Genomic DNA, 10783 nt, shown 5'->3' with positions numbered 1-10783 from the left:
GGAGTATGTTGTGTTGGTACCACATGAGAAAATACAACTACTCTCCTTCTACCAAACTACATTGTTTGGTACTAAATGAAAATGCAACAATTACAGAAAACACAGTAAAATATTATTTTCTTGTGAGTATATCATTTTAATTCTACCAATTATAGGCTAAGACTTCCTCACTTCTTAAGTGGAGTAAAAACTTGAACAAGAGAGGAGAAAGTGTGGTACTAGCTTGTTTGTTTTGGATGGGGTGATACTTGTTGAAGTCTTGAAATGGTTTTACACTGGAGTATTATTATTCTTCTATACTTTTATAGTTCTATTGTTTCAATTCTTTTCCGCAATAAGCTAATAGTCGATCTATTTAATTCAATGTTGAGGGACAGCGTACTATGATCCAAAAATAAAAATAGTTAAACATTTACGATTTTATCTACATCCATTCAAACTACCAGTTTCATTTGTCAAAGTCCAGTCTCGAAATAATCATAATTAAACTATATAACAATGACACAGTATATAGTATAACTTATGCTTAGTACTACCTGCGTTCCTAATAGTTCTTTACGACTTAGAATATATGTCAAAAGTATAAAAAGTTTGACCGTAAATTCTCATTATTATATACATCAAAACGTTATCAATATATCATTGTAACATCTTGTTAGATTGGTCTGGTTATGCTTTTCATAATATCAACTTTTTTATAATTTTTTCACATACGGAATTGAATATATTAGTGGTTGATTATTGCATTGATATCCGTGCAAATAGTAAGCGTAAAGAACTTTAAGAAACGGAGATAGCAGTAATTACTGGTTTAGAACCCGCTCTACGTGCGTTGATTACTAAATATTTCGTAATATATTTTTAATAATTTAACAATTGTTTACAATAAAAGTTAATTAAATAAAATATATTTCATAAATGATGGAAGACGGTGGAGTGTTCTATATGTAATATATTTTCTTATTTATAAAGTTGTTATTGTACTTAAATATTTCTTCTATAGAGAATTACAGGCCTGTTCCTGACATTTTAGTGGCCCTAGGCGTAATCAGGGATTAGGGCCCCTTCCTAAATGATACGCCTTGTAGATTAACTTGATTATATCGTTTCACCATATATATTAAAGGAGACGTATCAAACTTCTGTATACTGTTCCTTACAAAAAATAAACATTTAAAGAAGACATCAATTTTTTTGTTCGCTCCACTATATTGTTAAATTCAAATCAATAAAAAAGTATTAAATCTAACAATAAAACAAATACTTACTTAATTACTCCTTCCGTCCCAAATTAGTTGTTACACTTACCTTTGCACATAGTTTTAGGTGATAAGTGATTGTTTGGTTATCAATTGTTATTTTATTGAAAAAGTAGATGTGATAGGAGTTAGTGGGGTATTTTTTTAATTGAATAAGAGAGGGTGTGGGGACAAAAAAAATTTAGTGGGAAGAGAGAGACAATATAATAATTGTGGGGTCATTCTTAATTTAGAAGTGTAACAACTAATCTGGAACGGACGAAAAAGGAAAGTGTAACAACTAATCTGGGACAGAGGGAGTACAAGATACAATATGCATAAAGACATAATTAGTGGTTAAAGAAAAAAAGGGTTCGTATTGAGCAAGGAAACGCATCAGTTAATTTTATTCTCATTAAAATTTGATATTTGACTTTTTAAAACTATTTAATATATACTCAGAGCCCGTCAAATATACAAGTATTTTTTCGTCCACAAATAATTAAGTAAATTAGAACTGTGTAGTAAAGCCTAAATTAGTTGTCAAATACTACGTATATAAACTCAATATAGGTGAAACTTAATTATCTTGTAAAAGATTGTAAATAGCTAGGATTTAAGGGCAATGCTAATACGGAGTATGAAAGAGAGGTATTTAATCATGTATGAAGCTACGTATACAAAATACTATGAATAAGAAAGTTAGTTCAAGAAAAGGGAATGAACACATGTGAATAAGAAGTACAAACTTCTTTCAACAAAAAGAAAAGTAAAAACTAACGAATATGAAAAAAAGAAAAACATATCAACAAAGTTTTTTTTTGAAAAAAATGAATGAACAAACAAAGGGAAAGATAGAAATCAACAGCAAAATAATAAGAACACAAAGTATCGTACTCGGGTTCAACTGATGGAAACTTCAGCATTTGTTTTCACCAACTGAGCTGAAGAATTATTATGTGTGTTTAATGCGTCATTTATTAATAGTAATACACTGGACATACCAATATTTTGGGCCTCTTTCCGCCCTAGGCTCTAGACGGTTGCACCTCCCGCCTATCCCCTAAGGCCGGGCCTGGAAAATTGTCATGTTATTGAAGCGTTATATTTATCGCGTTACTTATTATCAATTTTGTAGTAATATATAACTTATGCGTCGTAGTAGTTATTGATTTAGAACGTCGTTACGTACGGTGATCACTAAATATTGTGTAATATTTTTTTTTAACAATTTAACAATATTTACAATAAAGGTTAATGAAATAAAATATGTTTCGTAAATGATTTTTAAATCTCATGAATTTTTTAGGACAAATTAATAAAATATTAATTTTAATGACGTGGGTTTGTATTAACATTGATTCACAATTCAAATTATACATTGCCAGGTTTGTGTCTTAAATTTATTAATTTAATATATATTTTTTTTGGTATTAGCACCCGGTTCACCCTTAAGGCTAATCCGGATTCGGGGCGAGTTCTGGGTGGATAGGTTCCAGTCCCCTCCCAGTTGTTGTTGCGGGGGATCGAACACGAGTTCTCCCTACCAAGTTCAGCCCCAATCACCACTGAACCAACAGGCAATTGGTTAATAAATTATTTTATATGCATAAGTGGTAACCAATTAATTTTTTTGGGAAAATTCTCAATGGTAGCCCTATATTATTGCACATTCTCAACGGTAGCATGAAAAAATATTTATTATCATTGATAGCCCTGTATTTCGAAACTCTCTAGTATTCAATCTTCAAATCCTTCAATAATCAAGCTTCAAATCTTTTAATTTCAACATAAACTCTCTACAAATTAAATACTTTCATACAAACACTCCTCAAATACAAGTTCAATGTTCTAATGTCTTAAGCAATTTGGGAGTCTGTAGACACCTACTTTTGTCCCCATTCCCGAAAGGGAAGGTTCGATGATGAAAACGTAAATCTCCACTTGACAACGCATCTCCTATAAAATAACGAATCTCAATTCCCCTTTTCATTTCACCCGAAACCTACTATTTATAGAAACCTGCTATTTATGGAAACCTGCTAAAAATAGTAACTGCCGTAATGGTAGTTGTTAAAAGTGGCAAGTCATAAAAGATAGAAACCTGTCAGAATTAGGTGTTGCACTCCAACATAAATCCTAAGTGAGATAGAAATTGCGAGAAGATCCTATTCCTAATATGATTCGAAAGTAAGAGTTACGTATTAATTAAAATCCTAACGAGCCTAGAGTTCGTAACGGGCCCAGACGCATCCCGTCACAAGGTTAATACGCACTAAAAGACTCAATTAAAGTCTCAAATACTCCGGATTCTAGGAATCCGAATCTGACTAAGAAAAACAGCCCAGATCCTATTTTCAACGCCTGGTTCTGGGCGCCGAAATCTTCGGCGCCCAGGCCTGGGCGCTGAAAATACCTGGTACGTGTTTTTTCCTAATTCCTCGTGGATTAGAGTTCTGCAATTCTATCTTTCCACGAACTCTTTTATATAAATAGGGCCTTAAGTTCGACGTGAAAAGGACACAACACACAATTATTATTCCGAGTATTGACTCTAAACCCCTAAGCCTAATCCTCACGCTGCAAAACTGATCACGCGTTCTGTCGCAATCGGTCCATAAATGGAACAGAACGTATCCTGTCCCATAATTTGAGATTCGTTAAATAAAAGGAGAAATAGCAAATTCAAAGTGGTTAGTTTTCTGAGAACCGTGACGCACCTCTCAAGGGTGCGTCGTAATGTGTCCCTTTTCCATCGTTTAATTGCTTTCCTCGCCCTTTTATGAACTGTTAAACTAACTAAATCTGATCGTTCGATCACGCTCAATAAATATGATATTTTTGGGAAATTGGATTATCATGCTAGGTCCCTTAAAACAATCTAAATCAGATAATCGCGCTCGATCTAGTACTATATGTTGCATATTGTTAAAATCAACTCCGATTAGTTTAATAGTTAACGCATGTCCCTTCAATTATTTATGCTGAGCTAGTAAGGATATCCTGCCTCTGGAGTTATCGAAGAGCGAGTACTCCTCTCGATAGTTACAGTCCCCCGAACCCTCAATCTCTACCCTGCGGGTGTACGTTGAGCGATCCCCACCACAAGGGATCACAAGGGAACCTACGGCCGTCGTGGTCAAACATAATTGCACTCCCTTTATGTCATGATAACCGGATTTTGTCAGTTTTTCTCATTGTCGTTAAAAACTGAATGGCGACTCCTATATTACTAGTCAATTGGGTGTAAACTCACAGGAAATCTAATTACACTTGATTTGACAAAAAGAAGCGTCACACCCACGAGGGACGAGGTCACGCATTAGCCTCGTGCTTTTTCGACCCCCTCACAGTGGCGACTCTGCTGGGGATAGTGAAGGAAATACTCGTGCTTGTAGGTAATCAAAATAGCCGAAGGGTGAAACGATCCTACCCCGCGTTTGTTTCCCCATCAAGTTGGGACGACCTGAAAATCAGCATATTAATGTGAACGGATAGAACCGCATAACGAATCTCGGCTCCCTTGGTGTTTCACCTCGGAAGTTGGGACTAAGGATACCCATCGCCAACCGGGGGGTGCACACGCTTCGAATGTTGTCCACTCGGCACTTTCGCTAGTAGTACACCCGTCCCAAACTCAATCGCTCGCTCATTAGGTCCCTCTCGCCTGCATGCCCCCTTGGCTTGCACTTGCGGGTTGGCCTTCTGGGACGAAATTCGTCTGTTGAAGACACTACCTCGACCGAGGCATGTGTTGGATCTGCGATAGAAGCGGTACCAAGCCAGGCGCAAATAACTACCCATAGAAGCCTATCATAAACTACATGACATATTATTATTGCCTCATGATGGAATGTTAGTTATGTGTAGCGAAATATATGATTGTGTGTGACAAACTATCCTAGAAAAACCAACGACCTTAAAAACTGCCCAAACATTCATAAACCAATTTGCCAAAGAGTTATACCGAAATACGTGTTCCGCAAACCCGAACGATCGCCACAAAAATAAGCGACGCTCGGGATAGCCTGTAACGAATCCCACAAACGCTGCACGACGCGTAAAGGACGTTATTAGGCAAGCACGCAAAATCGAAGTCGCATAAACAAAAGTAGACGCAAACAAAAAACGAGAATCAGCCAGGGACGCATTTTCAACGCCCCTGGCTGGGCGCCAGAATTTCTCACGCCCTACGCTGGGCGCTGAAGTTGCTGCTTGGCCTTCTGGTCAGGCGCATCAACCTTGATGCCCGCGCAAAAGGAAAATACGTAGCACAAAAAAAACGTTCGTAAAAAGAATTGCTACGAGGGCGTAAGAAAAGCACTCGATTCTAAAAGCGACTCATAAAAAATTAATAACTCTTTGCGTCGTTGTCAGGCCTCCTACGACGACAATGCTCGGCACCAAAATCGAACATGCTAATAATTATGAATGTCACACGGGCAAGTGTTTCGAAAATCCAAAGAATGACCAAAAGAAAGAACTAAAAAGTGTACCAACAAAAGAAAGAGTGAAAAACCAATAGAGAGAGTCGAAGTCTAGACTCAGTAATACTTGAAACTTTGGGACCTAAACTTTAGCTTATCTTATGCATAGGACTGGTCCTGCCACTTGGTGCCGATCAGGAAATCAACGGTTAGTGCGCCTCGAAGATACACCGCCAACACCAGGTTTAGTGACTCCAAGCTCCGTCCGTCATCCCTCATTTCAAGGATCTCCGCTTCCCCAACCTCGATTCGCACCCTCAAACATGTCCATCGAATAATTGCAAGACCAGATGGCTCAAATGACCCAACTCATGGGCCAATTGAAAATGGAAAACGAAGCCTTAGCGGCTGCACAAGCCAAAAATGACCTCGATAACGAGAAGAGGATTGAAAAAATGGTCCTACAACAAACCATGGGGAGCAAGTACTTCTCCCTCGATCCTGATCCTTTTCCTGGCAAACTACCAGAAAAGTTTAGTTCATCTGACTTACCAAAGTTTAAAGCCACGGACAATCCCCGTGATCATCTATTGAGCTTTGTGAATGCCATGAACTTGAAAGGCGTAGACAAGTCCATGTATTTACCTGCCTTTCCTTTGTCCTTGGAACTTGTGCCGCTCAAATGGTACTATCACCAGGACCCTAAGCTCTTCCCCACTTGGGAAGACTTTGTCAATGTCTTCATCAAGCAATACTCGTCGAACATGGATTTTCAAGTCACCATGCGCGAGCTGGAAGTTCTCTTCCAAAAGAAAAATGAGGGTTTCACAACCTACTTTGCTAGATGGAGGGATCAGGCGGCCCAGCTAATCAATAGGCCTCCCGAAACAGAATCGGTCCAAAAATTCATTGACAACCTGGACCCGGCCTACAGACAACACCTTAGGTACCTGGGACTTGACACTTTCAAAAGAGTTTATGATGTGGGAATAAAAATCGAGGATGATCTCGCAAAACCAATAAAAAGTAAACCCGCATACAAAAGCAACACCTACAACAGGGGCAACACATCCCAAGCCCAAGAAGTCCATGCCGTAGAGGAGACTCCCGCCCGAAGAAGCCCGGGAAGATGGGTCCGAGACCGAAAGTTTGCCCCACTCGGGTCAACTTTGGTACAAGCCTTCGAAAGACTAACCAATCAAGGAAAGTTGAGACCTATAGGCCCCACCCGTGACCCTCCTGTCAAGAGCAAATACTGGGTCGAAGGTACTTATTGCAAGTTCCATCAAGGAAATGGGCATGACACCGAAAACTGCCGGAACCTAAAAAATACAATCCAGGACATGATAGAGGATGAAGTGATACCTCTCCCTAACGTTGGCAAACCCAACAACAACAAGAGCCCACTCGGCTCTTGTCAAATCTTTCTCGACCAACCAGAAAATGACAACTTCGACCCCACTGTGTACATTACGCCTCAAGGTGCACCACTCGCTGTGGTCCCTATGGATCGAATCGAGAGAGAAGTGTGCGGTGTGTGGAATGATGATGCTGAAGATATTTACCTATCTCAAGTGTCGGGCCAGGACCTCTTTACTGAAACCTGGCCCGGATATGCTCACATCGACACCACCCCTCAGGAGCCCGAGGTCGACAACCTCACCCGATCCGGAAGGATATACCAACCGAATATTCGCCCACCTCCTACGGAGGATATCCAAGTTAGGCAAACTCCTGAGAACGGACGGCACGCCACCGTCGCAGAAGTCATTGAAAATCCTCTCTTGAAACAACTAAAAAGAACTAAAGCCGAAATTACCATCTGGGATCTCATGTGTACTTCAAAGGAACATCGCGAAAAGCTTATTCGCTCACTCGACCTCATCTCAGTACCTACAGATATCACACCTGACATATTGGTTAGCCATGTCACGAGAGATGCCGGAGAAAAGGCCATAGTTTTCACTGACAAAGACTTGCCCAAAGAGGGGGGTGCTCACAATAAAGCCCTCTATCTAGTAGTTGGATGCAAAGGACAAAACACCCCCCTAGCGCTCGTAGATAATGGTTCGGCGGTTAATGTCTGCCCATTGCGAACCGCCCATTGCTTGGGGCTAGGAAACGATGACTTCCAAACCTCCACGCAAGGGGTACGAGCTTATGATAACTCCCGAAGGCCTGTGTTGGGAAAAATCAACCTTACCATACAAACCGGGCCTGTGGCACGCACAACGGAGTTTCAAATAATTGACATCAAGCCCACTTTCAACCTCCTCTTGGGGCGACCTTGGCTCCATGACTTAGGAGGTGTGGCTTCTACCTTGCACCAAATGGTTAAACTTAACCATAACGGGGTAATACTAGAAATCCGCGCCCCTCCTCTCGACGTCAGTTGTACTATGGTTGGAACGGCCGAAACTGCAGACGACCTTTACGGGTTTCAAATGGAAGAAACAATCCAGTTCATCGAAGATTATGATCAAGCATTCCTAGACCCGCACGCATCCCGAGTCATCCCTAGAATGTTGTTAGCTCAAGGTTATTTCCCTGGAACCCCATTGGGCATAAGGAAGAAGGAATGCACATTCCATCCTTTACCCAACAAATCTACTCCCTTTGGCTTAGGCTATGAACCAACGGAGGAAGATATTGCTGACCGCCTGTCTGGGCTACGCCTTAACAAGGCCAAACAAACCACCCTCCTTCCCCCATATCAAAGAACCCTTAACGGGATGTTCGTTCGGGAAGGAGAAGGACACCCATGCTGTGATTTTCCTGAACCCTTCGTTCAGGATGGCTTGCTAAAACCAGGATTTGAAATCTTCCATGACTGCCACACCTTGGATGAGGCACCCCACCTCACCAAGACTAAAACAGCTGAAATATTGGACGACCAGGCTCTATGGACATTGTTTAACGAATCGAGGCCTATGGAGGACGAGACTGTGACGACTACCCTAACTTTACAAGATGAAGGTTTCGATCCAACCCGGTTAATCGCTCCTGCATAAACACTAGAAGAGATCGAGAACGGATGGGTGAAGACATATCAGTGGGTCAATGCAAAAGGAATAGAATTCAAGATGAGTACCGGTGAAGGACCAAATTTTTACGAGACTAAACCCAAGGCTTGAGCCACATAGAGCACCGTAGTTAAAAGCGCCTAGTAGTTCTTTAGATTGGTAGAAAAATAATAAAGACTTTAGATGGTCCTAAGACCCCTTAGAATATAGGTCAAGTTTGTTTCAGTGTGTTTTCCTTACTTTCCAAATTAATAAAGGCGTAATATTTCTCCTAAAATTTTATTCTAACACTAAGTAAACACCAAATGTACTTGCAAACTACAAAAATAAAGAGGCGGCCCACTCTAGGCCCAACAAACGACGCCCATTCGGTCTTGAAATAGTGCCATGGGAACCAGTTCCCGAAACCCACAAAATAAACCGCACCATCCCATTCATATCCCCAAAACCTAAAAAATCAACCAGTGTCATCATAAAAGTCAATCCATGCAACCCAAAGAAATCAAAGGAAATCAAAATCCAAAACAAATGCAAATGCTGCTTAAAAAGGGAATTAATAAAATGTAACCCCATCATATCCTTCAAAAGCGACACGCACCTCAAACCACCCAAAAGCCTACACAAAGATCTTCATATCTTCCACACCCTAACTCCATTTTCAAAGCCGTTTCGAGTCATGGATAGAAAAAATTAATCCGGACAAAAATGCATCTCACGCTAACAGTCAAAAAAGCCTCCGAAATAGCCTCAAAATTGATTTTAAATACGAGCAAAAATCAAAGCACTAGAACAAAAAAGAAATAAATGCAAGAACACGTGAAGCAAAGCGTCAAAAACGACCGCCAAAAATCATTTTCAGCGCCCAGGGCTGGGCGCCGAAATCTTTGACGCCCCAGCCTGGGCGTTGAAACTCTCTGCCTGCCTAAATTTTTTTAGAAGTGCTCGTCATTTTATCCGCACATAACGGAAAAATAACGAACACTTGGGGGGTACAGCACGTATCCAAATAGGCTCACCAAAAAATATAGCCATACAAAAAGTAGTCGAATTTCATTTTTTACGCGACTTACGGCAAACAAAAAAACGGCAGACGAAAATAAAGATAATACTTCACTCATTTGACCGATTAAGTAATATGCTACCACCTCAGGGCATATCTATTAAAATCTGGCATCCTAGAACTTATTCTAGCCAAAACTACGCGCGACCTGATTCTGATAAGATACGTAGGCAATCCTTACCAAGGATTCGGTCCAATTAAAAAAAAAACATACATAAATTGTGCAAAAAGTGTTAGACATATAAAAATATAAAAAAGGAGGAGAAACAAAAAAATAAAAATGAAAAAATAAAATACGCCTTTATTGAAAAATAATAAGAAGGAAAACAAAGTGCTAAGAAATGATTAAACAAACACAACTGAAATAAATAAAGGGCACCTACACCCTAGCAAGAACTACACTACTCTAGTTCTTCCGGATCATCAAATAAAGTCTTGTAGAGGGCAATGTTCGCAGGATCCACCCCCACAGTCTTCTGCGCTGCCCCAATATCAATCTCCATAAGAACCGGCTCCTGGACACTAACTTCCAAAGGTGCCAAGGCTTCAGAAACATTCTCAGTTATAGCCCGCTCAGCCTCAAGGGCACAGACAATAGTGGGAGAAGGATTATTATCATCAACTAGACTAGTCACTGTTTCTACAGGCGGCTGAGCCTTCCTAACCCATACATTGTTCCGGCGACGATCTCCGCGAGAGCTTGCATTTCTTTTAACAACAGCAGGCCCCTTCATGTTAGGCATCTTTTTAGGCCTGAAACTGGAACGGGGAGGAACTTCCTTTCGCTTTCGATCAGGACGAGCTTTCACAGTCTTAATACCATGGGTACGAGGTTTGGTAGAATCAGGACCCTCATACTTAACACGAATACGAGGTATCAAAAGCTCAGCCGGCTCCCCATTTCGAGCCTCGGTCCTCACAGCTTTATCATCGGAGCTCATCCACAACTTGTAGTTTTCAGAAAGACCCACAAAGCCATTTGTAGCTACGGCCCAACGCGGGAGACCATCATAATACTTAGCCCACGCTTGAACC

Source organism: Spinacia oleracea, chromosome 5 (assembly GCF_020520425.1).
Source record: "Spinacia oleracea cultivar Varoflay chromosome 5, BTI_SOV_V1, whole genome shotgun sequence".
NCBI lineage: Eukaryota > Viridiplantae > Streptophyta > Magnoliopsida > Caryophyllales > Amaranthaceae > Spinacia > Spinacia oleracea.
This window is presented reverse-complemented; position numbering follows the sequence as displayed.